Source organism: Gadus morhua, chromosome 14 (genome assembly GCF_902167405.1).
Source record: "Gadus morhua chromosome 14, gadMor3.0, whole genome shotgun sequence".
NCBI classification, from domain to species: Eukaryota; Metazoa; Chordata; class Actinopteri; order Gadiformes; family Gadidae; genus Gadus; species Gadus morhua.
Genome location: NC_044061.1, coordinates 16705339 through 16732443, shown reverse-complemented (window position 1 = coordinate 16732443; position 27105 = coordinate 16705339). Strand labels below are relative to the sequence as shown.

General features: G+C 41.4%; 1 pseudogene; it reads right to left on the bottom strand.

Moving 5' to 3' along the window:
* LOC115558935 (mucin-5B-like) overlaps positions 1-25914 on the bottom strand; it is a 32354-nt pseudogene extending 6440 nt beyond the window's left edge.
* Between the last annotated feature and the right edge of the window lie 1191 nt (positions 25915-27105).

The window sequence follows — 27105 nt, the reverse complement described above, 5'->3', positions numbered from 1 at the left end:
AGAGAGAGAGAGAGAGAGAGAGAGAGAGAGAGAGACTAGAAAATACAAAAATTATCTATTGTACCACATGGTTTCTTATTTGCTTTATAAATAAGGTTGGGTTGATGATAGACATGAGCTATTAATTAACCATACCACACAACGCCGTCCTTGTTGATAACCTTCCCGGGCAGCACCACAGAGTCCTTGTCGTAACATGGACAGCCATCAGCAGTCACACACTTTCCTGTGTCATCCAGGTACAAGCCCTCCGCGCAAGTACAACCATCCACAGAGGAGAAGGTCAGATGGCAGGTGGGGTCAGCCTGGCTGAGGCAACGACACGTGCGGCTTTGCTGAGTGATGTCATAGCTGTAGACCAAGCTGGCCCTACAGGTGGTGGCATACTTGCCTAGAGAGAGAGAGAGAGATCAGACGACGACAGCGTTCTTTTGCTCTTGTGTTTCTCTAGCCGTCATCATCATCATGACATACATTCCCCACTACTGAACGATTAAATCGTTAACATGCCAACATACACCAAACACAAACATTCAAACACAGCTTTCTAATACAGCAGTAATGATGTTAAAGATTTCGCAGTTTCGAGATCCAGACAGATGAAGCTAGAGCCAACAAAATCCCACCCCTCCCTTCAAGCCTCTCTCCAAGTACATTCCTCCTCAACCAGACAACTCGTTTGCTATAGCTTTAGCAATGGTGATGCCCTGCCTTGTGTCAGAAACCGGTGATGCATCATTTTTATTATAAATAATATATTAGGGGGGCTTAGCACAAAGTGCGAGGCACCCTATTATAATTGTCATTGTGGTTATTATTATTCTGCCATAAACACCTACCCAGTGTTGTTTTTTGAGAAAAATTCCACAGCAGAACAGTGACCTTAAATGGCCACTGAAATAAAAGATTGGGCCAATAGTGGCACTATAGCAATCTTCTGAAAATAAAAACTTTGAACAAGCATAGCTCCTGACCCCTTTGACTTAGTAATGAAGGTTTTCTCACATATGAGTCCCCCTTTTGGTGAACAACTTCGTATCAAAAGCTATGAACTATGAAAATCGAATTAAAGGAGCCAAAAGGCAGGGTTATCTCAACCCAATCTTCCCCAAACGTGGTGTAGTTAAAGGCACATGGGTCATGATCAGTTGCTTCTGAATGTATCTTGATTGGGACATAGGGGGTGCTTTAGCGATCGACTGAAAATCCAAATTTCACCTTTCATGAAACTTTCATGAAATTTGTCTATCCCAACGGAAAAAAAGTAAAAAAATGTCCCTAAGGAACCCATCACCTGCAACAACATTGCCGCCGGAGAGCCAAATTTGCCCAATCACCTTTAGGTGCCAAAAGGTATGATTAAGTTAGGGCAATCGTCACCAATCTTGGTGTACTTGAAGAAACATGGTTCAAGATGAACCAGGCTAAAGTTCATCCAAATAGGACCAGGACCATAGACCAAAGATTTAAAAGAAGCAAAACGCCCCACCCTTTTGGCTCATGGTCATGTAAGTTTGAAGACGATCACCAGTCTAGGCTTGTGCCAATTTGGGATCGGATTGTGTGTTGGCAATTGTAGGGGTGATTGACAACTTGTTTTTCCCAGGCCAATATTAGGGCGATTTTAGCTAACTTACTATCTGAATTTATTTATAAAAAGAGCGCAAACATACTGCCTCCTTCACAATATTACTTTTAAGCATCCTTGACTGCAAAACCCCGAATATTATCAGTGTCATGCTTTGCCAAATGTACGCATGTGCAGAAACGCAAAATAAGCTTGGATAGACCACCGCAAATGTACACATTTGGCCAGTGGGATATTCATAATGTCTGATGTTTGGCAGACAAACGCGTCTTAAAATGAATTTACAAATATTCTGTTTACCCGCCTGGACTACTTTGGATTAGACGAGCAAGCAACAAACACAGTCTCATTGTTGAGTTGTGAACATTTCTTTTTTTATACCCTCCCCTTGATGTTCAATGGTGAAATAATAGGCAGAAAATGGAGAGCTATGTTTCAGAGTGATATCAGATCTCTACAATATGCACCCTACTGTGCCTTTGCAGATGTTTCTGGTGGAGAAGAATGTCAAACTAATTAGCTCTTTTAACCCTAGCTCTGTTAACCAGTGGCGAACACATTTCAAAACTCTCTTTCTAGTTCCATGGATCTGACACCCAGCATCTCTGTTCTCCGTATGCATGCTACTTACCAAAACGTTGCTCTTTGCTCCATAAGGGTAGATAATGTTAAATAAATCTATACAATTTGGATGTGGATATGATAGACACACAGAATTTTAAAAGGGAGCCGTTTGATATGAGACATTACCATAAACTATTTATTTGATTAAAAAAAACGTATAAGTCAACCGTATAACGAAAACAAAAAGGTCTAATGGTCTGTGTTGGGCACCTTGGAGCTTTAATCATGATTATGATTATTATTAAATACATTTGGGACTCACCACATACACCGTTTCTCCAGTCTGGGAGTTGGATGCCCGCTGCAGCACACGCGTGCACGTAGGAGGAGATGGCAGCACACATGCAGGCCTCGCTGTTCTCACAGTTGCAGCTGTCATACATGCAGTTCTATAGCAGGACAATGCAGAAACAAGTCACTTAGAAGTGAGTCCCTGTTGTTGATGTTGTTAATTAATTCGTAAAGCTCCCACCACCCTTCAAATTAAATAAATATATAAATCAATCAAATATGTCTCAAATAAAATGTGATAATAATAATACAATGCTTAAAGGGATACTTCACCGATTCAGAACCGGCGTTCTATCATTATAAAATCGCTAATGTAATAAATAAATAAAGGTTTTTTTCCCTCAGTCGAACCCAGTCTTCCCTTGGCCCAGCTTTTCTGATCTAATTTTCTCCTGAGTTGGCGTCAAATGACGCGTTTGACGACATCTCAGTAATGCTTTGCTTGCCTGCTAGAAGGGCCGAGGACTACAAACCACTGGTTCCGCAAATTTGTGAGCCCACCAATAAGGAATGAGGGGGGGCGGGGGCTCACGTACGAGATGTGAACACAATGTCCGCCATGTTTCTTCATGGCTTAGCTTGAGAACAAATTTGCAATGTGAAACAGCCGAAGGGGATTTCGGAAATTCTATTGTTGGATTCGGACATTCAGGGCTATTTGTACGAGCCATAATACAGCCAGGAAGAATAGGGAGAAACAGACGTCTGAGCATAGAGTAAGTGTTGTTGTTTTTTACTAACACATTTGCAACAATAGTTTTGAGTCCCGGGGACCGTGACAATGTAGTTAACCCGAAAGTAGCCGATCTTATTGGCAGAGCATAGGCTACGTTACGTTAGCTTTTCTCAGGCTAGGATGAACCGATTTCAATTTTTTTCACATTTATAATACATATAATTATTTAATTCATACAACCTTCATATCTCAACTGGTGAAGCATCCCTTTAAATGGACACCTCACGCATTTGCATTAAGCTTAGTATCATTAGAACTCTGTCATATTTTTTAATGGTCTTGCATCATTCCCTCATTTCCCCCTGAGAAGGGAGGAGATCCGTATCTGCCTCTAACACTTCCTGCTTTAAATGATGCAAAATGTTGGGGGGCTCTAAGTCTAAAAAATACAAGCACCTCAGGAAGGGTGACTTTATAATCAACATTATTTATAAAGCACCTTTGACTTGCTAAATTAATTGCTAGAACAATTAACAGCAGGACAAGGGTGGATGGAGGGCAGTAATCAATCAATACAAATAAGACATACAGTGAAAATAAAAACACCAGTTGCTCACGAGATACACAACGCAAGACAAAAGCAAATAGAAGTGGTAAAAAAAAACAGGGAGATCCATGCAATGGTGCAGCTTGGGGCCTACTCACATATCTGTAGGTTTCAGGGCTGAGCTCAGGATGACACGGCGCGAACACACCGCTAGGGTCGGTCAGCAGAGTGCACCAATGCTTGGCATACTTTTCTGTAGAGGAGCAATACACAATGCACACTAGTTAGAGATTCAGAAAGGGACCAAAGTGGTCGGAGTTAGCCTAAAAAAATATACACAGGCCTACAAAAAGTCCCAGTGTTGTTATTTCTCTTTGAATAAAGTCATTAATTAAAGGCCTCCCTCAGGGTTGGCACTATATTTGGCTGTAGATAGTATGTTAGGCCGATGAATAAAAAAAGTTACTATAATTTAAGAGATTTTCTCTTGTTACATTTTGAATATCTACCATTTTCTAGACTGAGACTGCATGGGTCCTCAAATTTGCTTTTAATGTCGAGGCAGCTTGCGTGCGTCTTCCAGCTGTTGGCGAAGCCCACAGGCGTGGCATCCACCACGCCGCTCAGCTTAAGGAAGTCATCTGCCTGGTTCTTGTTGAAGTTTCCACACAGACCTGCAGACCAGCACACAAAATAATAAAAAAATAAAAAGGTTAAATATAATATGTGTATTTTGCTCTGGAATGTTTGTGTAATAGAAGAAAAAGACGCACTAATAACATTATACAGATATAGAGGCAAAGGTCACAAACCACAGGTTTTGCCCTGGTATGCATTGTTGACAGTGATGTAGAGCTGCATGATGGGCTGAAGCTGGACCTCCAGCTGCAGGCCAGATGAGGTGTGAACCAGCAAGAAGAATGAAGATGCCCTGAAGGCATATATCCCAGCTTGGGGACAGAAGGAAGAGCCAGAGCTGTGTTAGGTCTCATCACATTGCCAAGAGAGGACACCTTCATAACGTAAAAACTCTCACACTACACATTATAATCAAGCATCACCATTATGAATCTCCCTTACCTCTCACTTAAGTGAAAATAACATTTAGGTCTGGAATATACCTTGCTAACCTTGGCCATACAGAGGATGATTAGGCCTTTATAAATAACATCATCATAAATCATTTTTTTTTTATTATTATTATTATTATTTATTTGTATTTATTTCATAGTCAGTCAGAGTAATCTTCACACAATGAAGCCAAGTAGTGCCACTTGGAAAGTGTAGCAACACAGAACAATATATGTCTCACCAGCAGAGAAAGGCAGCTGAGAGTAGATGCCATTAACGTACACCTTGCCACTGGGCTGGATACTGATGACCTGCGTGGAATAAGAGAGGATGTGATGGAAGCCTTCTAGCCCACCATCTTTGTATCCATCTATCCTTGCATATCTGTTATCACCAAAGGTATTTCAGGTCACAGCGGGGATGGGATTATGTCTGTACTAAACTGACAAAAGGGGTTGTGTGCGCGAGTGTGTATCTTTAAGTAGCCTGTTCTCTTACTGTTTTCTCGGCGGTGAGGGCTATGGTGACAGACTGCAAACAGGTCTCACTATCAGTCAGTCCACACTGCGCCAGGTCTGCCTGGATCTGAAACTGGTTTCCTTTGCAGTCCTACAAACGCACAAACACACTTGGTCATACTCCACCTTGACATTTTATGGGGTTGATAAATACATACTCCCCCCAATTTCACATTTCATTATTTTCTTGTTGTTCAGTGTAGATTTGTGTAAGAGGATTTGTCAGAGGCTGTGTAGTGCAAAGTCGATTTTGATAGCAATATTGTAGCAATGCGTAATATCTTGCATCCCAACCAAACAATGGTTTAGAATGGTTACATCAAGATTACGCTATGTCTATGGTGACTATGAAGTCAGTTTATAGAACAGTTAATTTACATTACTTTGTTGACTTAAATAACATAAAGTTCATAAGCAGAACATAAATATATGGAAGGATTTTTTGTTACTTTTCTTGTGGTGGTTATATTTTCTGAACTGCATGCATTCACATATTCAATACCTTGGCCAGAACATAGGAGCAATCTCCATGGAAGGTGTAGACCTTGTCATCGAAGGTGTTAATGTGAGACCCTCCTTCTACAGAGCATGTCCCCGGACACTCCCCGTCTCTACAGTCCCACTGTCCGCCTCCATGACACGTACTGTAGAAACGCACGCACACGGGCACACATGCGTGCAAGCAAAATTAATGATTGATCACATATTACAATAGACGCATTCCTTGAATCTCTCCTGTCATTGTAATTGTTATTTTTGAGATGGTAGCTTATTAGCAAAGACATGATATGGATGGTATTCAGAAGTCATGTACCATGTCTTGCAGTTGCTGGGGTAGGACTCCCCAGGCATGTAGGTCTTGCCGTTGTAGCTGCATGGGCAGCTTTTCAGTGGAACACAACCTTGGTTGGTTACGTCGTCCACAACCATGCCTGAAGAGGACAAGGACAAAGCATCACACAATCATTCTAGAAACGGTAGATACATGGTGTGCACAGCTGACCATAAGTCCTATGTAAAGAGATGATCCCTTGATCTAAGTTAAAGGAATATAGTCTATTTAGTTGATAATATTACAAATGTATTGTAGTGATTTATCGTTCATATTATCTGATGTTAATTGTTTTCTGTTAAAATGTTATGAAATGTAAATGTTAAGTATTGTTATTTGTGGTTGTACGTGCATGTGTGTGGGCTGACCTTCTGGGCAGAAGCATCCATCGGTACAATGGCTGTCACAGGTCTGGCTGGCATCCGGGTTGCTGCATGTGTTAGCGCAGGGACTTCCACACTCGTGGTACTCCATGTTGAAGGGACAAGTCTTCCCTGCAACAGCATCATCCCATGCCCATGTCATTCACATCAAATCTACACACCTCGATTTAAACTATCACTTCGACAGTCACAATTTAACCAATGAATGATTGATTTGAAGCTGCTCCAAATAAAAGATTTGGGAAACGCCGGAATTTCTGTCTATTACGAGCGCCCCTTTGGAGCGCATTGGATGCATTTCCATAAACGATCAAGATGGCTGCCGCTGATTTATCACACGTTTTATTGCTCGAATTGGTTGTAGGTCTAAACAATTTAATTGAATGGGTTCGAGACTGGTTTGCATTTGCGATTTGACAATGTAAGGCTAACAATTCACTGTATTACACATTATCATTTGTTTAATTGTCCAAATCCGGCAGTTGGAAATGGAAACCTTTCACATTGGATTATTCTCAGATAAACACCCTTTGTAGATTGCCCTTCCTCCCAAATCTGTTCTAGTTTGTTCAAAAGTGGTCCTTACAGCAGAACTCCAAGGTTCTCCACTGGTTTGGTTTTCCGCCGGCATGAACACACTGTCTGGAGAACTCAGAGAGTGTGTTGCAGAGGCACAGGGAGTTGGGCTTGCTCTCTGTGCTGGTGTTGGTAGTGCTGCTGCTGCAGTGACAGATATCAGCCACACAGGCACTGGCGAGGGAGGCCACATCTATCAGACCCTGGCAGCTGGTGAAGGCTGGCCCTGCGAATATCTGCTCGCAGAGAGAGCTCTGGAGGGAAGAGTGTCGAGTTACAGGTTGATGATTAACAACATCAATCGTTCGGGAAACTTGTTCAGACATAGGTTTTTTTATTGAATCCTTTGTGATGAGTTAGGGTTCAGCTACTTGTGAGCTGGTGTGTGCTCTTACCATGTTAGTGCATTTATCCACGGGAACCAGTTCATAGTCATTGCAGGTCTCTGTTGGGCCGTTCATTTGCCAGAAGCTTGCATACTCGAGAGGGGAAATCTTGATAGCTTTGGATATGTTGAGAGAAACATGTCGTTGATATACGTTAATATTGATGTTTGATTGATCTTTTTCCATTAATGATCATTGGAAATATCACAACATAAGATGGATTTGTATTTCAAGTCAAAAAACATTTACCATGGCTGTAGAACTCATCGTGCATACCATTGAAGTCTCCACAAAGACCACAAGTATGATTCTTGTACTTTGTGTCTAGTTCGACCTGTATGGCAAAGCAACATATTCATCACCGGGGGGCTTGTTTTAAGAAGCTGGATGTCCAAGTTAACAAAATATGTTTCATGTTCTGAATGTAAAATTTGTAAGGAGAGAGATTAAAAGAACACTGCTTCATTCCCCTGATTGGTCATTTATGAAGAATCAGGGCAGCGTTCTACATTTTCATTTAACCAAAGCCACAACCATGCAAGGCTACATACAACACATTACTAGTTAGGTTTAGATGTCTTGTTCAAGGATGACACAACATTCGGCTAGGAGGAGCTGGGTATTGAACTAGCAGCCTTGCGATTACAAGTCAACCCGCTCTACCTCCTGAACTAAGCTGACAACTCCTAAAATCGATAGTGGCTCATACAGAGGCCGGTTCATACAGTGTAACTCGAAACAGACAATCCCAGAGGTGATTACAATAACTAATATAATAAAGGATGGAACTGTCACCTTTAAGTGTGTGATCATATTAATTAATCTACTTCAATTTAGACAAGAGACATGTATAGGTCTTTATCATCGAGGACAAACTATATAACTTGGATTACTTTTCGATATAACATGGGGTGGATCTTTGCGAATTTGAACAATAGCCAACCGGGCAAGTAGACCAAGTTTTAGTTTAACTCGCTCTTACACAAAGGTGTTTGTTGCCATGAACCAAATGATCTAAACCAATGAAGATAGAAAGAAGTTGTCACTGCAGGCGTGGACTATGTTATCTTGGAACTAACCTGCGATCTATCTGGTTTACTCATATTAGGTTTACAGAAAGAGAATTCTAGTCTTGAATCTTCCCTTGAATTCTGACGTACAATATGCATATTCTTCTCTGCAGCAGCAACGGGCAGATAATATAATCTTATTGTATCACGTTGCTATAATTATTAGTTTCCTACCAGGAAGGAATCTTCCCCATTCCAGATGGCACTCAGTCCCAACTTTGCTTTGATTTTGATGTGGGTGGTCGTTCTCTCAATGAGGACTCCTGATTGGCTGAATGGCAAAATTGCGCTGGAGGAATAAAGAGAAATATCAAGCATATCCTATTTAAATGTCATTCTCAGGCCTGTTGAAATAAATCATTAAAAAGTGAGCCATTTCCCACATGACATAACTAACACATACTGTAATGGCCTTTTGGAGTGTGCATTACTGTAATATATACTGTGAGCCTCCTCCTCGCTTAATGCGGTCTATCAATCGCCATACACCAATGAATGTTTATTTTACAAAAATGGCCTGCTAACTCTGAAGGAGTAAGAACCTACGTCTCGCCATTGATGACTACGGAGCCCTTGGATAGCTCCACCGCCATGCCGTCCAGCTTCATGACCACACTGCTGATGGTGGGCGTTCCATCGACCAGCTGCCTCCTCATCTGGATGTTGAAGTCCTGGAAGCTGCTACCGCACAGAGACGTCAGGACATAGTTGCAGCTTGAGGGCAACTGAAAGAGGTCCCCATCGAATGTCTTGAAGTGGAAGTTGCCCCAAGTACTGCAAACCTGGCCATTGTGAACGGGGCTTTGGCCTAGAAGGGGAGGAGAGAACATAGCATGTGGAGGTGTTCAGCATACACAGCATGAATGCATTATCAAGCCCATTCCATAGATATTCGTTCACATTGAAGAATCATCACTACCCCCGAAAAGAAAATTTAGGCAAAAAGCAGCATTTTTGACTCTTGATTTCTCAGCAAATCAAGTAGCATATTTCATGAAGTGGAGAACTGGCTTCCATCCTGCAATCCTATCCACAATCTTAAACACAATACCTCCAGTTATCACACAGAACAACACTAATAACCACCATCATTACTACTAGTTGCTACTAGTTCCACTCTTGCGTCAATTCTCAAATCCTAGTATTTCTTCCAAGCTCCCTATCTGGCATAGTACCCCTTCAATTCCTGCAGAGAAACCTACCGCTAAAAGAAGATGCAAACGCTGCTGAAAGTGTCAGCCAGAGCAGCCAGTCGTTTGCCATTTTGAACCTGTGGTACATCGCGACCACAGTTAGGTTTGAGGAAGACGGGGAGGCAGAGCCAGGTCTTTATACCTCAATGGAATGTCTCAACATTAGACAGGTGCAACATCTACCCGCCCATAACCTCCCTCCCTCACTCACACCTCTTCCTCCTACCTTCTCGCCTCAATTATTCTCTGCTCTCTCCAATCGCTGCCCCGCCACACCCACTCCCAAACCCAAGGCTTGTGCCACCAGTGACAAATGACGAGGATCTCTAATTTGGTGATGACGCTGAGACGTCTCCTCTGGCCTGTGCAGGAGGCAGGAGGGAGGGGCAGGGTGGATACAAGGATGTAGGCTATTTCAATATGTTGTTGTGTTCTTCTGGGAATAAACAGATACAAGGTTACATTATATGAGATTTATTTAGCTTGACACTAAGGTCCAGAGTAACTAATATTAAGTGCATTCAACCATGAAGATACCGTCCAGAAACTGTACGTTTCATTCAATACATTGACATCTTCAAAGTAAACTTCTTCGTTTACATGATTTGCTTCATAAAGTTTGAACATTTAAAATAATTCTTTTATTTTGAAAGTTTCCAGAAGTTAACCTTTTCTTTGTTTCATTAGTTGAACCTAGCGTGTGCCGAAAAAGTTTCATTGCACGCTTTTCCGACATATTATCCAACACCCAAAGTGATAATCAGTTTTAACTTGTGAGCATAATAGACTACGCTAATGCTGATATTACGTATGAGTAGTCAAGGGCAGAACTGATAAACTGCCTTGGACAATTAAAAATGTCACGCACACTTTCCACAAGTGGTTTCTCTGTTTATATTTGTTTTACTAGATCATGTTTTGACTCATGTGATAAAAGCTAAAGAGTTTGCGAGGCGTGTTCAGATCCCACAACAGATTAACAGTTGGCACTATTGTTTTGTTATCAGTCTAACACATTCAATGGATATAAGCAATATGACTCAGCGTGAATGGGAAAGCTTGAGATTACTTCTTCTTGTTCACAGAACAGCACACAATTATGGATCCATTAGCATTGTTTTACTGTCCACCGAAATATAGATAGTGGGTAGGTCTCACAGCGGGTGTGACCTGAAATTGTAGTGGTACTGGCTACTTGTCAAATATTTCCAGGTTTTAATCTAATGATGATGGTAAAGGTGCTTTGCATCAAATAACAGCTAAATTAAAATTGTGGATGAGTTTTGAAGGAGATGTTGATATAATTCAGCATTTATGATGAGTTGGACATAGTAGCACAGCCATTTGCAAATTTCTTTGGACAGACCTGAACAAAGCCCTCATTAGCGGAACATGAGAGTCTGGACCTCCACGTTGTCTGGGTAGTTCATAAACATAAACACTGAATAGGTTGGCAGTAGCTCAAGAGGTAGAGGAGGTCGTCGTGCACCCTTAAGGTTAGATTCCTGGTTCCTTCTAACCAAATGTCGAGATGACACCTAAGCTGAGTGAGTCATGATTGTGTGTAAGAATGGATGACTGATAGGTACTAATGTAAATTGCATTGAGTGGCTACAGATCAGAAAAGTGCTTTATAAATTAGATTCATTTACCAATAGAATACAGTCATTGATGATTTATGACTGTAGTGTATGAAGGACATAGATACACATAATAATGGATTGAATTTATATTTATTTTCTAGACACTCAAAGACGCTTTACAGTGAAGGGGGGACCTCACTAACCACCACACCATTGTAAGTGTATCTCTGTCCCCAGACGTGTTGTTCTGAGGTTACAGAAGGTAACCATAAAAAGGAGTGGAGGGTTGGTTGATTAACTATTTTTTGCCTCCTGACAAATCACTTCCTCCCGATGGAGATAAGGTTTACAGTTGCCACACCATGGAGTCTCCTAGTTAAAGGTTTAACTATGATCTGCAACACATTTGTTTATTCTCTAAATTGAAAAAACAAAAACAAAACCAAGGCTCTCACATTGCAAGATCTCATAGTTTCAAGTACAGAGGACACTGTCATCGAGTTTATTTACATAACAAGATTTCAGCAATGATAAGGTTTGAGTATTGGGTTGCATGAAACCACACAATTCTGAAAAATCCGAACATATAATAAATAAACCCTAAACCTGAGCTCTAACCTTATGCCTGATCTCTAACCTAAGAAAATAACCTCTACCCTTAAACCTTCCCACTAAACATTCGATGTCGGATAGACGTGCAGATCATGTCTATATCTGGTCCGTCGGTCCATGACCTATTCTGGACATCTATTTGACGTCCAAACTAGGTCCACTATTTGGATGTCAAACCATGACCCAACTTGGACATCATATTTATGTTCAACAGTTCAACTTTTAACTGGGTAATTTTTTGGACATAATTTGGACGCCTATAACAGGTGCAGGAAATGTATATGTGACGTCTTTTCTGTATCATTATTGGACGTCAAACTTCGGTCCACTGAAGGGATGGTTTTATAACGCCATGCAACGTCTTTTTTTCGACTTCTACCGAAAGTCCAATGGTCTGTGGGACATCCGTGTAAGGGTTATTTATACTCCAAATGTGACGTCGGAGTGACGTCTTTTCAACGTCAAATTTTGACTAATTTTAGATGTCTTTTTTATACTACTTCGTTTCAAGATGTTTTCTGTACCATTAGTTTTCCTGTAGCTGTAGCATTTCATCTTTGAACCGGGTTTATTTTTTGGACGTCATTTCGACGCCTATGACCGGTGCAGGAAAATGTATCGATGATGTTTTTTTGTTGTTTTTTTACATTTCCTGGTTTATTTATTTTAAGTAACAAGTAATTTTATGCATATATTCATTTTTGCATTTATCTGTTTATTTATTTTGAAATGCATTTTGTGGGAAAAGTTCAGTAAATAATTTCATGGTAGCCTATTCACCTTATTCCTAACTTAAAAAATTGTGACGCCATGCCAGCCTTTGTGGTGGGCATCCGTGGCCTACTGGTTAAGAAGTTGGACCAGAAAAATGCGTGTGGGGGGGAGTAGTAGTTCAGCACTCTCCTACGTCCTCATCCATGGATGAGGTGCCATCGAGGAAGGCACCTGAAGCTCCCCGGGCGCTGCAGAAACTGAATATAATACAGGTTAAACTGACTAAACATAGACTGTATATAATACATATTAAATAGACTTTCCATATGTGTATTGGTGGAAACTATCGCAGGTCTATCATGAAATAAGATTTTATCAATTTTATCCGGATTTCTATGGGTTTGAACATTGTTGGAGACAATGTAGATAATGGTCTATTTGTTTGTAGATATTTAATGGGGAATTGTTATATATTAAGCCTTAAACTGTTAGTTTACTCATAGTTAATGTTTATTACTACATTAACTATTGTTAATTAATTAAGATTAATGTACCCCTATTGTAAAGGGCTACCATTATATATATATATATATATATATATATATATATATATATATATTCTATCGTCTATTTTCTATCCCCTATATTCCACCTTCTTTGTCCATAGTCTATCTTCAAGCTTCTATCCTCTATATGAAAGCCATTATATAGGTCTGAATGGACGTCTAGAAAGTTCACTCTTATTCACCATTTGTCATTTCTGTTCTCCTTTGCTACAACACCGCATAAATACAGGACAATATGTTGTTTTTCATACCTGTGTGGAAGCTTATAACTTGAAAAGTATCCACATTATTCGAGCTTTAAAGACATACCAAACATTTGTTTACACAGTGTAGTGGACTTTTTATCTCACACTCTATGCTTCTATAATATACAGGCATAGATTGGCATTCAGAGGCATTCATCCATACAGAGTCTATATCAGGGGTCTCAAACTAAACTTACCTGGGGGCCGCTGTAGGTAGAGTCTGGGTCAGGCTGGGCCACATCAAGTATTCCACAAAAAAAAGTAGCACAGCTGACCCAATCTAAGTTAATGATCAGGCTATAATGAGATCACGTTGGCTATGTAATCGCTGACAACAGGGGACATTTCATATTGGTTGGTTGAAACCGGGACATTTTAGCGTTCTTTGGCTTTTGTCGGGACTCAGGACACACAAGTGATAAAAAAGCGTGGCAAGCAACTCAGTAAAAATGTGCGTTTGACAACAACGCGCCGGCCGCACTAACACTAAACTAAGGGGCCACAAAATATCATCCCGCGGGCCTCAATTGGCCCCCGGGACGCGAGTTTGAGACCCCTGGTCTACTGCATATGGATAAATAGAAAAAAAAATGGAAAATAAATAAATAAATAAACAACACCACAACAATAGGCAACACATTAAGAGAGCGGGAGAGAGTGGAAGATGGCGGAGGATGAACTATACATAGCCTACAGTCCTCTTTTGTTTTGATAAAAACATTGTGTCTCTCTTTACGATCAGAAGACTGAGCGTTTTGGATTTCTGGTGACACTGCTCAGTGGTTTTCATGAAACCAAAAACCACCATTCTATCCGAGACCAGCTGGAAGACCTTCTCGTTCCTCACTGCTCCATCCAGCTCCCTCTGCACTTCTTCCTCCCCAAGAATGCAGAGGAACGTCTCCACCTGCTTGTTAGCCCAAGCTAAAGGTTAGCGCGACATATCCTTTGTCCAGAAAAAATAACTTGTGGGTTGGTTTTGTGTTTGTTTGTTTGTTTTTATCCCCCTGTCGCCTGGAAGTGACAATTCTGTTGACCAATCAATGGAGGGCGTGTGTAGCCGAACTTGTTGGCACCCTTTCAGACGTCTCAGTACCCCAACAGAGGAGTACTGCGGGATGAGTAGGGCTTATCACGACTTAGTCCGGACCCCGCCCACTTTTGGCGGTGGAAACGCAAACCGTGAGCATTGCATACTGAACCGACCCACACCCACCGATGGAAACGCCCCATAAGTGCTAGTATAAGGCAAGGCAAGGCGAGGCAAGGCAACTTTATTTATATAGCACTTTTCATACACAAGGCAGACTCAAAGTGCTTCACATATAAACATTGTCACACGATAAAATAAAATAATAGATAAGTAAAAGAAAACATATGCAAAGAAATGAGTAAAATAGAGAGTGCAATGTATTTAAGATCAGATCAACCGTCTCTCTGGTACCCACGTCGGGACTCCACCCCGACCTAAAGGAACTTGCTACTTTCTCTGGGACTCCAACCCGGATTCTAGTCAATTTCTATTCTAGGCTAGGACTCTATTCTAAGACTCTTAAGTATACTGTTTACAATTAAAAGCTGTTGTCTGTTACATTCGGTTAATACCCTAGCCATCATCTCCAGCTCTCATCTGGCTCTATAACAAGTAAAACCATGTAAACCAAGGAAACCATGACCAATACTCCAGTTTTGACCAACCATCAAGTAGGGCTTTCTACCCCCTGACACAAACAAAAACAACCATTGCAGAATTGTGCATTCCTTAAATTGACCTTTTTCTAATCAAGTGTGTTTGAGGTAACATTTTCTGACAGTCAAACAAGCATCTGTTGTGTGGATAGTCCACTCAGAAGGTCCTGTGTATGAATCTAACAGGCGTTTCTTAGTATAACCTCAGGTTGGATAATTCATTAACTATACTAATGACCCTGACGTGACTTGGCTGGACTTCACTGACTTGTTAATAACTAGGTTTACAAGATCATAGCAGATTGGGGTTAGACATTTCAATTGTTTGGGCTCAAACCCATTCGACTTTTTGACTGTGGATCACACACCTTGGTTTAAATTACATTACATAATAGTGTTCAACCTACCAAAATTCTCCCACGTGAAACCCCTTTTCCGTGACCCCATTGGCTCCCTGTAGCAGCTCGCATCAGATTCAAGACGAGGGTATTGGCCTACAAGACGGTCAATGGAACTGCCCCTGCCTACCTCCAAGCATTGGTCAGACTGCACACCCCAACTCGAGCGGAGCTGAGTAGTAGTTTAGCCGAGTAGTTGAGTCGAGGCTCAACTACCTCAGCTGGACGCCTGGGACCACCATCGCTAAGAGCAAGCAAAGGTCGATCATCAAATGCTGATGTCAGGACCGCAGACTCGCACACCAGCTTCCCCAAAAGATTCAAGCCTCAATTGTTCAGAGTCTCCTCCCTTACCCCTTACGTGGCAAATGCACACACTTATTTGATGTTGTATGTCCTTGCAATTAAAAATAGAACTTAGCAATAGAACTTAACCTAGCATTCGAATCCAAACCGGTATTACACTATTTCGTTCTCATGCTCATGAAAAGTAATCTATTGAATCTTGTCCCAGAGCATGATTGTCTTTCGTGATACACAGAACAACATGTCATTTACTCATGAACTGAGTCTGCCATCTGATATTACATATGAGTAATACCTAATATGTGTCCTTGTAGCCTGCAGATGCTGTCATCCTTAATGGAGAAAACTATTCCTTACCAATGCCTTAACAGACTGCAGATTGTGTATGCAGTGCACTCCTTCACTAGATTACATTGAACTCCTGTTGGTTTTGGTGTGCCGCTGACGTCAACCACAAAGATTTGAGCCATTTCCTCCTACCTGTCTGGAGAGGCAGCGATCACTTTGGGGGAGGAAAGGAACACGTGGGGCAAAGACAATGTTACAGATAGATGCATACTGTCATATAATACAGAGGGACTTTTGGACACTAACATACAGGCGTGCCAAATTGATATGTCATTATGTTAAATGTTATGTTAGTATGTGGCTCCTAAGATGGCGCATTTTGATTGGTTCTCTATCTCGGGATATTGGGCAATATCCCATGATTGAGATCATCATGGGATGGTCGTCTTGTCACACTAATAAAAACAAATAAACCGCTAATAAAGGCAAGGCAAGGAAACTTTATTTATAAAGCACTTTTCATACACAAGGCAGACTCAAAGTGCTTCACCTATAAACATTGTCACACAATAAAATAAAATAATAGATAAGGGAAAAGAAAACATATGCAAAGAAATAGTAAAAAAGAAAGTGCAATGTATTTAAGATCAGATGAACAGTCTCTCTGGTACCAACGTCGGGACTCCAACCCGACCTAAAGGAATATGGTACCCACGTCGGGACTCCAACCCGACATAAAGTAACTTGGTCCTTTCTCTGGGACTCCAACCTGGATTCTAGTACTCTATTCTAGGACTCTAACCCAGATTCTAGGACTCTAACCCAGACATATATCGGGAATCTAACCACGAACCAAAGGCTTTATCTGGGACTCCAACCCAGACAGACGTCGGGACTCCAACCCAGACAGAACTCAGGCCTTTCTCTGGGACTCCAACCCGACCTAAAGGAACTTGGTCCTTTCTCTGGGACTCCAACCCGACCTAAAGGAACCCAGATTCTAGGACTCTTACCCAGAAAGAACTTGGGTCTCAAACCCTTATCCTTTCTCTCTGGTATCAGATCATGTATATTTCTGGTAAGTATTTAAGATTTAGCAGAAAGCTAAAGCAAACATAAAACTCTTCAGTCTTGTTTTAAAGGTGGTCAGAGTTGAGGCAAGACATAAATCCTCAGGGTGTTTATTCCTGCTATTTGTTGCATAGTAACTAAATGCTGATTTCCCATGTTTCGTGTTTACTCTGGGGATAATTAACAGATTGATCTCAGAAGATCTTAGTTGTCTAGAAGGCTTATGTAGTGGAAGCATATCACTTAAATATTTTGGGCCTAAACCATGAAGGGATTTATAGGTTAGCAACATGATTTTAAAATCAATTCTCTGACCTACAGGAAGCCAATGTAATGATTTAAGAATGGGTGTAATATGTTCAAATTTTTTGGTCTTTGTTAGAAATCTAGCTGCAGCATTCTGAACAAGCTGAAGCTTCCTTAGAGTTTGTTTTGAAATGCCTGTAAGGAGACCATTGCAGTAATCAAGCTTACTAGTGATAAAGGCATGTACAAGTTTTTGTAAGTCTTCGGTGGACATGAGCCCTCTAAGTCTTGCTACATTTTTAAGGTGACAATATGCAGATTTTGTAACTGATTTGATGAGACTGTCGAAATGTAAATCTGAATCCATGATAACCCCTAGATTTCTGGCTTTGATTGAGGTTTTCAGGGACAGACAATGAAGGTGTTGGGTTACTTTAAGCCTTTCCGTTTTAGCACCAAATACTATTATCTCTGTTTCTGTTACCTCATTTAGTTGAAGGAAATTTCGGCACATTCATTCTTTCACCTGCTCAATGCACTGGCACAGCAGATCTATGGGCCAATAGTCATTCGGTGATAGCGATACATAGATCATCGCTATCATCATCAGCATAGCAATGATGGTCAATATTGTTATTTTGCATGATTTGCCCTCGTGGGAGCATGTAGATGTTGAATAAAGAGGGTCCTAAGATCGAATCTTGTGGGACTCCACATGTCACGTTGGTTGATTCTGATACAAAGTCCCCAATGAAAACAAAGTAGTTCCTATTTTGTAGGCAGGACCTGAACCAATTTAAGACTGTGCCTGAAAGCCCCAACCAGTTCTCTAACCTGTCCAAAGTATTGTATGGTCTACACTGTCGAATGCATCACTGAGGTCTAGAAGCATTAGTATTGAGGTTTTGCCAGAGTCTGTGTTAAGACAATGTCGTTTACAACTTTAATAAGGGTGGTCTCAGTGCTTTGCAGTGGTCGAAATTCTGATTGGAAGGTGTCATAGCAACCAGTTGATGCCAGGAAATGATTAAGTTGCTTGAGGACAACTTTCTCAATGATTTTACTTATGAAGGGTAGATTTGATATTGGTCTGTAGTTGTTAATAATAGAGGCATCTATGCTCCGCTTTTTTAAAAGGGGTTTGATAACTGCAGTTTAAGGCTTTTGGGAAATTGCCTGACTGGAGAGAGTTGTTAACTATCTGCAATATATCTATTGCTAGGCAGTCGAAAACATTCTTAAAGAGGTTGGTAGGTAAAGTATCAAGGCAACAGGTGGATGGCTTTAGTTGTGTCACAGTTTCCACAAGAATTTTAGAGTCTAGAACATTAAAGCATGCCATCCTTGCCACGTTACTTTTGCCTGAACAGGGTGATAGTCCAACGTTTTTGTTTGAAGTGGAGATATTGATGGCAAGTCTGATGCCTTCAATTTTATCAATATAAAAAGCTGCAAACTCATTGCACTTCTGCGTGGAATGGAGATCAGGTGGAATTTGTGTTGGGGGTTTGGTCAGTCTGTCAACAGTTGCAAATAGGGTTTTTGCATTATTAGTATTGGTTTTAATGATATTGGAGAAAAAAAAATCTCTAGCACTTTAAGTCTAAATTGTAGGCACGGGGGCTCTCTTTATAGATATCATGGTGAATATGAAGGTTTTTTTTACGCCAGATGCGTTCAACCTTCCTGTGTCATGGGGGCGTTTAGCAGAACCCAAGTGCACGGACAGACGACTAGTGCAGGATAAGTACAAGGCTTTATTTAGGGACAGGATCGACAGACAGAGGGTAGTCGGCAGGCAGAGGGCAGATGGACGGACCAGGAATAGGGAACGGGTAAGCAGTCAAACCGACAGGGACTCAACGGCAGGCGGGATAGTCAGACAGGCAGAGGTCGGCAACGGGGGGCAGGCTGGTGGATCAGGAGCCTGGGACAGAAGAGCCGACAGGCCAGCAGGGGCTGGGCAGCAGGCAGGATAGTCAGACAGGCAGGAATCGGCAACTGGAAGGATCGGAGAAGTATCAGGAAGAAAGCTCTGAGAAACTCTGGAGACAATCTGGCAGGGAAGGATTGGAAGGAGAGGACTAATATAGGGAGCACACAGGTAGAGATGGTTTGGAAAATTAGGGAAGGACAGAGTGGCAGACAGGTGAATGTGAAAACCAGGGACGTATCATGACATTCCTGCATTATTTTTTCTGTGCTGTTACAGAAGCAGCTTTTCTGCAGGGTTTCTTTTGCTTTCAAGAAATCGTTTAACCTTATAAGGTGCAATGATATCTATGACTTCAAATTTTTCAAATTAAAGTTTCAGTCATCTGCAGAACATGGGTTGAGAGGTGGTAGCAAGGAGATGGCCTTTTTATAAAAGAACATTAGAATCTTCATTGATATACCGTTTTTTGACAGTATTTGATTTTGTCTGTATGTCGGGAATAAAAGATATGTTAAAGAAAACACAAAAGTGGTCAGACAAGGAAGGATTAGTCACAGAGAGATCAGAAACATTGACGCCCTTTGTGATAACCAGATCTAGAGTCTGCCCCTTACAACGAGTAGCCTCTTTCACATGTTGAGGCAGCTCAAATGTGTCCAAAATGGTAAAAAGTTTTTTTGCACACCCATTGAAATCAACAGTATGAAAATTGAAGTCAACAGTTATAACTAGACAGTCAAAGTCTTTGGAGATGCTAGAAAATAATTCTGTGAAGTCTTCGACAAACTTTGCGGAGTACGTGGGTGGCCTGTAAATAATTAATAGGAGAACTATGGAAGAGCATTTCAAAAACAGCACAAAGGTATTTGAATGATGGAAAATCACCAGATAACATCTGTTTCCCCTGAAATACATTTTTAAATATAGCAGCAACCCCTCCACCTCTTTTTCCAGATCTACATCTTGGGAGGAGCTGTCTCTATCAGAACGGTTGCACTGTTATTTTGTTTCAGCCATGTTTCAGTTAAAAACATAAAATCCAGTTGAGAAGTGGTAATAAAATCACTAACTATAAATGATTTGTTATTAAGAGACCTAACATTAACTAGACCCATCCTGATGGTATTGTTGATAGGCTTTAAGGTTGTTTTTGGTTTAATAAAAACAAATAAATCCCGGCAAAACGTGTTATCTTGTATATACTACACGTGGAGTGTTCACGTGTAGTATATACTAATATACTTATTCTATACTAATATGTATATATATATACAAATTATTCACCTCAGGCTCCGTGAATAGTGGGGAATAGCCCCCTCGACCTTCAATCTTGGGGCTTGTTCCCCACTATTTACTTTGCCTTCGGCGACTAATTCTTAATTATATGTTCATAAATAAATTAAATCAAAATTAAATTAATTCAAAAATAGTTCGACAGCTGTGTTCGAAATCGTTCCCTATTCCCTATATAGTGTACATGATTTAGTGCACTATATAGGGAATAGGGAACGAGAATTCGGACACTACGCTGAACATTTCTAAACGTCATTTGCGTCAGTAAATGCGCCGGGTATTTGTGTGACGCAGACAGATGCGCCCACATCATGCAAACATATCAGGCACTCACGAGGAAAGCTGGAGGTTGTATTGAATGTTACATTTCCTTGTTCAAGTATTTTTTTTTATCAATTTTGAATGTTAAATATTCTATGTTAAATCCCAAATAAATTGTTGACATTTCTAAACGAAAGCCGGAGACTCCATCATTAAATGTATTAGTTTTCGCCTATCGTTTTCGCGGTTATTCAGCTTCTTCTTCTCCTCCGGAAAAACACGACCGCATTGCATTGTGGTATACGGGAGTAACGTGTAGGGAACATCGTATGTACCCTATTTTAAGTCCACTATATAGTGCCCTATATATTGGACCACTGAGAATTCGAACACCCTACAAAATGGCGTGCACCCTATTTAGTGCACTACATCCATGATAGGGAACGATTTCGAACACAGCTAATTGTGTGCATGTGTGTGTATGTGCTATTACAAAGGTTAAAGGTTTTACTGCAATTTGAATACCATTTTGAATTTGTGTTTAATTGTCATTTTTTTGACACTGTATTAATGCTCACAAAAACTAATACAAAAACCTAAATTTGGGAAAAAAATATAACAGATTTCCTAGGGATCAAGTTTTATTCTTTTTTTCTCACATGGAGTTAAAATTAACTCAATCTAAGTGTGAATTGAAGATCATCGAATGCACTCTGGGCAAGGGTTAAAATTACTCTTTTCCTGGAGTTGATCATTTAAGCCCTTTTCAGGAGTTAAAACACTAATCCCATGCGGGGTAAAATTCAACTCTCACGTTGAGTTAATTTAAATGTGAACTCCTTAATGGGAGTTTATATTCAACTCCTTAATGGGAGTTTATATTTCTATAACACAAAAAATGTTTTCGGTGAAAATGAATGCAAAAAACATTGATGATGATTATCCATTTTTATTAATGTGTTTCAACAATCATGCAGCATTGAGGGTTAAGTTCAAAGTAACGGCAAACATCCAAAACTACTATGAGAGCAGCTTAACAGGCGGCACATTATGAATGCAAGGTTCCACTTAAAGGCACCCAGTGCAACTTTATGTAAACATTCAATGAAAAATAAACAATCAATTTCTAGTCTTTTTTACACGTAGTAAGTTTCAATAACTCCATACCATTACATATCGACATTCAAGGAGCAAAGATGAGACGTCGTTGTGTGGTGAGAACTGATTGAAAATCGTAAACAACAACAATCGCCGGTGGGGAGAAGCCATTTTTCCATTGACTGGAAGCCTGCTTTATTTATTGTAGGTTACAAAAAATAAAGAAAATGGCGGCATTGTTGTTATCGATTTTCTATCAGTTCTCACCACACAACGACATCTCATCTTTGCTGCTTGAATGTCGGTATGTAATGGTATGGAGTTATTGAAACTTACTACGTGTAAAAAAGACTAGAAATTGAATGTTTATTTTTAAGCCTCGAAAGTTGCACTGGGTGCCTTTAAGGTGGAGGCAGCGGGTCTGGAGAACGCTTGTCGTCAATCAGTGAACATTTCCTCACCATCCGCTACCTGTCTGTAGCCTCCTGTGTGTGCTAAACACACACACACACACACATACAGACAGGTAGTTGCTGGTGAGGAGATATTCACTGATTTACAACAAGCATTCTCCAGAATCGCTGAAATAATTAATATAAATAATAATAAAATAAAAAGATTATTATAAAATAATAATAAAAATAATAAAAATTTATTTTATATAGTGCCTTTCAGGATACTCAAGATCGCTTCACAAGAGTGGGAGGTGAGGGTGTATGTGTAGGCAAGTGAGTGAGGGTGCAAAATGTGCAAGACGCTGGGTGGGGTCGTGAGTTAGAAAAAGAGAAAAGGTGTGCTTTGGTGTACTTTTTGAAAGTCTCCACGGAAGGGGCACAGCGGATGATGGGGGGGGAGCTGGTCCTATCCTCAAAGGTCTTGAGTCTCGTGCGGGGAATTGCCAGCTGGTCCTTGTCAGAGGACCTGAGGGACCGCAGGGGGCTGTAGGGGTGGAGGAGGTCAGAGAGGTAACGGGGGGCCAGAGCATTAAGGGACTTGTATGTGAGGAGTAGAATTTTGAATTCAATGCGGAACTTGACTAGTAGCCAGTGGAGCTGCATCAGGGGGGGGGGACGATGTGCTGCCAGGGCTTAATGCCAGCTGAGTTCTGCACATATTGCAGTCTGTCCAGGGTTTTAGAGGGGAGACCGGTGAGTATGGCGTTGCAGTAGTCCAGGCGGGTAGAGATGAAGCAGTGGATCAGGGTTTCGGTAACTGAGTCTTGAGGGTGCACTCACACTAGGCCATCTGGCCGTGGCTGTGGCCGTTTTAGCACCTAACCGTGCTCAAATCTGCCAGTGTGAGGGTGCACTCACACTAGGCCATCTGGCCGTGGCCGTGGCCGTTTTAGCACCTAACCGTGCTCAAATCTGCCAGTGTGAGTGTGGCCAGTCTGGCCAGGCCGGGCCAATTTGGCCACTTGGGAGAGGTGTGCTGCTACGGCAAGGGCCGCTACGGTACAGATGCTAATGAGCCGACACGCGCACACGCACGGCTACGCAACCTGAGCTGGATGACGTATAGTCAATGCGACGACCACGGACATAATAAAGGCGACGAGCCTTCTTTCCCATTAAACTGTAAACATCGTGTCAAGCGGTTCAACTGTTGGTGTGTTCTCTGTGTTGTTATCCATTGTTGTTAAAACTCTGACTGGCGGCAGACTTTATTATGGTCCATGCAGCGGACGCTTGGTGATGACGTGTTACGACGTGATGACGTATGTACAAGAGCCTTCCGTGGCCAGGCCACAGCTGCGGCCTGCACTCACACTAGGCCAGATGGCCTAGTGTGAGTGCAGGCCAGAGAACAACGGGGCCATTTGAGCACGGTTAGGTGTGAAAACGGCCAGATGGCCTAGTGTGAGTGCACCCTGAGAGTGAGGGTCGGAGTCGTGCGATGTTCTTCAGGTGGTAGAATGCAGATCTTGTGACGTTCTTAATGTGGGACTGGAACCAAAGACTAAGATTTTATTTGTGGATTTTACATCTGCTTTTAACACCATGCAACCTAACATTCCTGCAGACATTTTAGTTAGTGAATTCAATCTTAATACAGGTATTATTTATTGGATCTTGAACTTTCTTAATAGTAGAGTCCAGTGGGTCAGAGTGGGCTCATTTCTGTCTGATGCAATGACAACATCCACAGGCTCTCCACAAGGATGTGTTTTATGTCCTTTACTATTTATTTTAGCACTTTACAAAACAGGCACTTTATTAAATATGCAGACAACACAGCCCTAGTGAGTCTGCTACGGGATGAGGAGGTAGATCATGGGCCAGTTTTAGACTCCTTTCTAGAATGGTGCAATAAGTCAAACCTAATTTTAAACACTAATAAGATCAAAGAAATGTCCATAGATTTTAGAAAGTCACACCAATCCACCGACACTTATATCAATGGGGAGACTATTCAGGTTGTCACAAACTACAAATACGGTGGCATTGTACTGGACAACAAGCCTAAATAGGACTCATTGTCTGATCTTTTGCACACTAAGACACAGCAAAGAATGTACTTTTTAAAGAAACTGCTTGTTTTTAATGTCAATAACAAAATGCTCAATGTTTTATACTGCATTCATTTATTTAGTGTTTTAACCTTTCACAGCAAGTTACTTGGGATCACACTACCGAGCAATGAACACATTTACAAAGACAGACTGGTGAAAAAGACCAATAACATTATTTGTGACTATACACACCCCCTGGCATTCCATTTTAAACTACTGCTGTCTCGTCGTCGTTTCTGCCTACCGCTTATGACCAAGAACAGATCCAAATTTTTCTTTTTAAATTTGCAAACGATTACAAAGCAAAAGTGTCGTTGATTGCAGAGTGGTGTTCCAATAAAGGAGACATATTATGGTGTTTTCCCAACAAGTAAACATAATATTTGAGTTCGAGAAAACATGTTTTTGAAGCTGTTTGCTGTAAATAGCTTTTAGGAAAAAATATCCTGCCTACCGCTATTCCCCCGTGTTTCATTCCCTTCAGAATGCACTGTTTATGGTGTCTGTGCCTTTAATGCAAATGAGTTGCTGCCCATTGACCAATGAGCTGTCAGACTGAACCACAGCATGGAGGAGAAGGTTGCCGTTTGCGGGCTCCTGGAGCACTATATTTCTATATAATATAATAATATTATTATGGGTATTTACATAATATTATATCTAATATTACGACCAAAAGCTATGTGCGCTTCGGATGATTTTATGAATTATAAAGACTGCGTCTGACGCCTCTGGTACTTCCACAACAAGTAAAGACTCGTTGTAGGGGATATCTCGGCCATTGTTGAGAAGAATTGGGGGAAAGTAACTTTGGCCTTGACTCTCTGAAGTCCATGAACCGCGTCATGGAGGAGAAAGCGATTGTACTCCGGGAGCTGAGCTGCCAGACTGCCGCCGAGCTCCCCGCACCGGAGCTGCCGGTTTCCGGCCGCCGCCAAAGTTCATATTCTAGAACACTCCGGGAGCTCAGGCGGGAGTCCTGGAGCTCTATATCTAAATAATATAAGATAATATATGGATTCACGCCATACTCACCGGTCTCCCCTCTAAAACCCTGGACAGACTGCAATATGTGCAGAACTCAGCTGGCATTAAGCCCTGGCAGCACATCGTCCCCCCCCCCTGATGCAGCTCCACTGGCTACTAGTCAAGTTCCGCATTGAATTCAAAATTCTACTCCTCACATACAAGTCCCTTAATGCTCTGGCCCCCCGTTACCTCTCTGACCTCCTCCACCCCTGCAGCCCCCTGCGGTCCCTCAGGTCCTCTGACAAGGACCAGCTGGCAATTCACCCGCACTACCCGTTTGGGCTTACCAGGTCTGTCCAGTACTTTCCCCATTCCCTGATCCAACTCACCACAAGACGATGGTCGGTTGACAGTTCCACCCATCTCTTCACCCGATTGTCCAAAACATGCAGCCTCAGATTGTTTGACACGATCACGAAATCGATCATCGATCTTCGGCCTAGGGTACTCTGGTACCAGGTCTACTTATGAGTATCCTTATGTTCGAACATGGTGATTGTTATAGACAATCCATGACTAGCACAGAAGTCCAATAACAAACAACCGTTGAAGACTGTGCGTAGAGGGAAGCCCCACCAGACAGATCTAATTGGTAGCGCTCCCCCTCCCTCACAAGCTCCGGTCCTTTCCCCACAGTGAGGTGACGTTCCACGTCCCCAGAGCCAGCTTCTGCCAGCTCGGGTTCACCCGACCCAGGGGGTCTGCCTGTAAGTCGTGGGCACACAGGACAAAGAAAGGGAGGGGGGGACATTATCTTAACATATGCACCTGAAGAGCAGGAAATTGAAAGGGCTCATGAAGAGAGAAAATATAAACAGCAGGTGAAAAAGCTAATTAACATCAAAGAAAAAGGAAAGCTCAAGAAATACAAATACAGATGTAGTATCAGTTGTAATACACACATAAAACAGTCAGACACCATAACAACCTTCAAGTCACAACTCAAAACTCACCTGTTCAAACTCGCACACAACGTCTAACTGATCACTGTCTTGATTGTTTGTTTGTTTTGTCTTGTTTTTGTTTTATTTATTTATTCTTCCACAATGTCTTGTTTTTAAACGATTTATGGTAACTTTATGCCTTGGGTGCCTTGAAAGGCGCCTCTAAATTAAATGTATTATTATTAAATGTATTAATACGGGGTTGGAATGTTCTGTATGTAACCTAGGCAACGATTAGCGGAAGCGATTAAAGGAGCAGAGTTCATACCATACAGTCACGTCTCTACGAGTCTGTTTACTCCGCTTAGACCTGGTTCAATTCCCTTCACTTGATTTAAGCCATTTAACATTTCTTCATGTATTAAACTATGTGGCTTCAGTTACCCCTTTAAAGTTAGAGAGAGAGAGACAGAGACAGAGACAGAGAGATCAATGGACGTCATGTTTGTTCTACCTGCATCTTTTGTTAACAAGGGCAGGAACCAGTTTAAGGTCATGAGTAGACTGTGATCAAGTAGAGATCAGAACCACACCTGTTTTGTCCACACTGGAGGGTGGT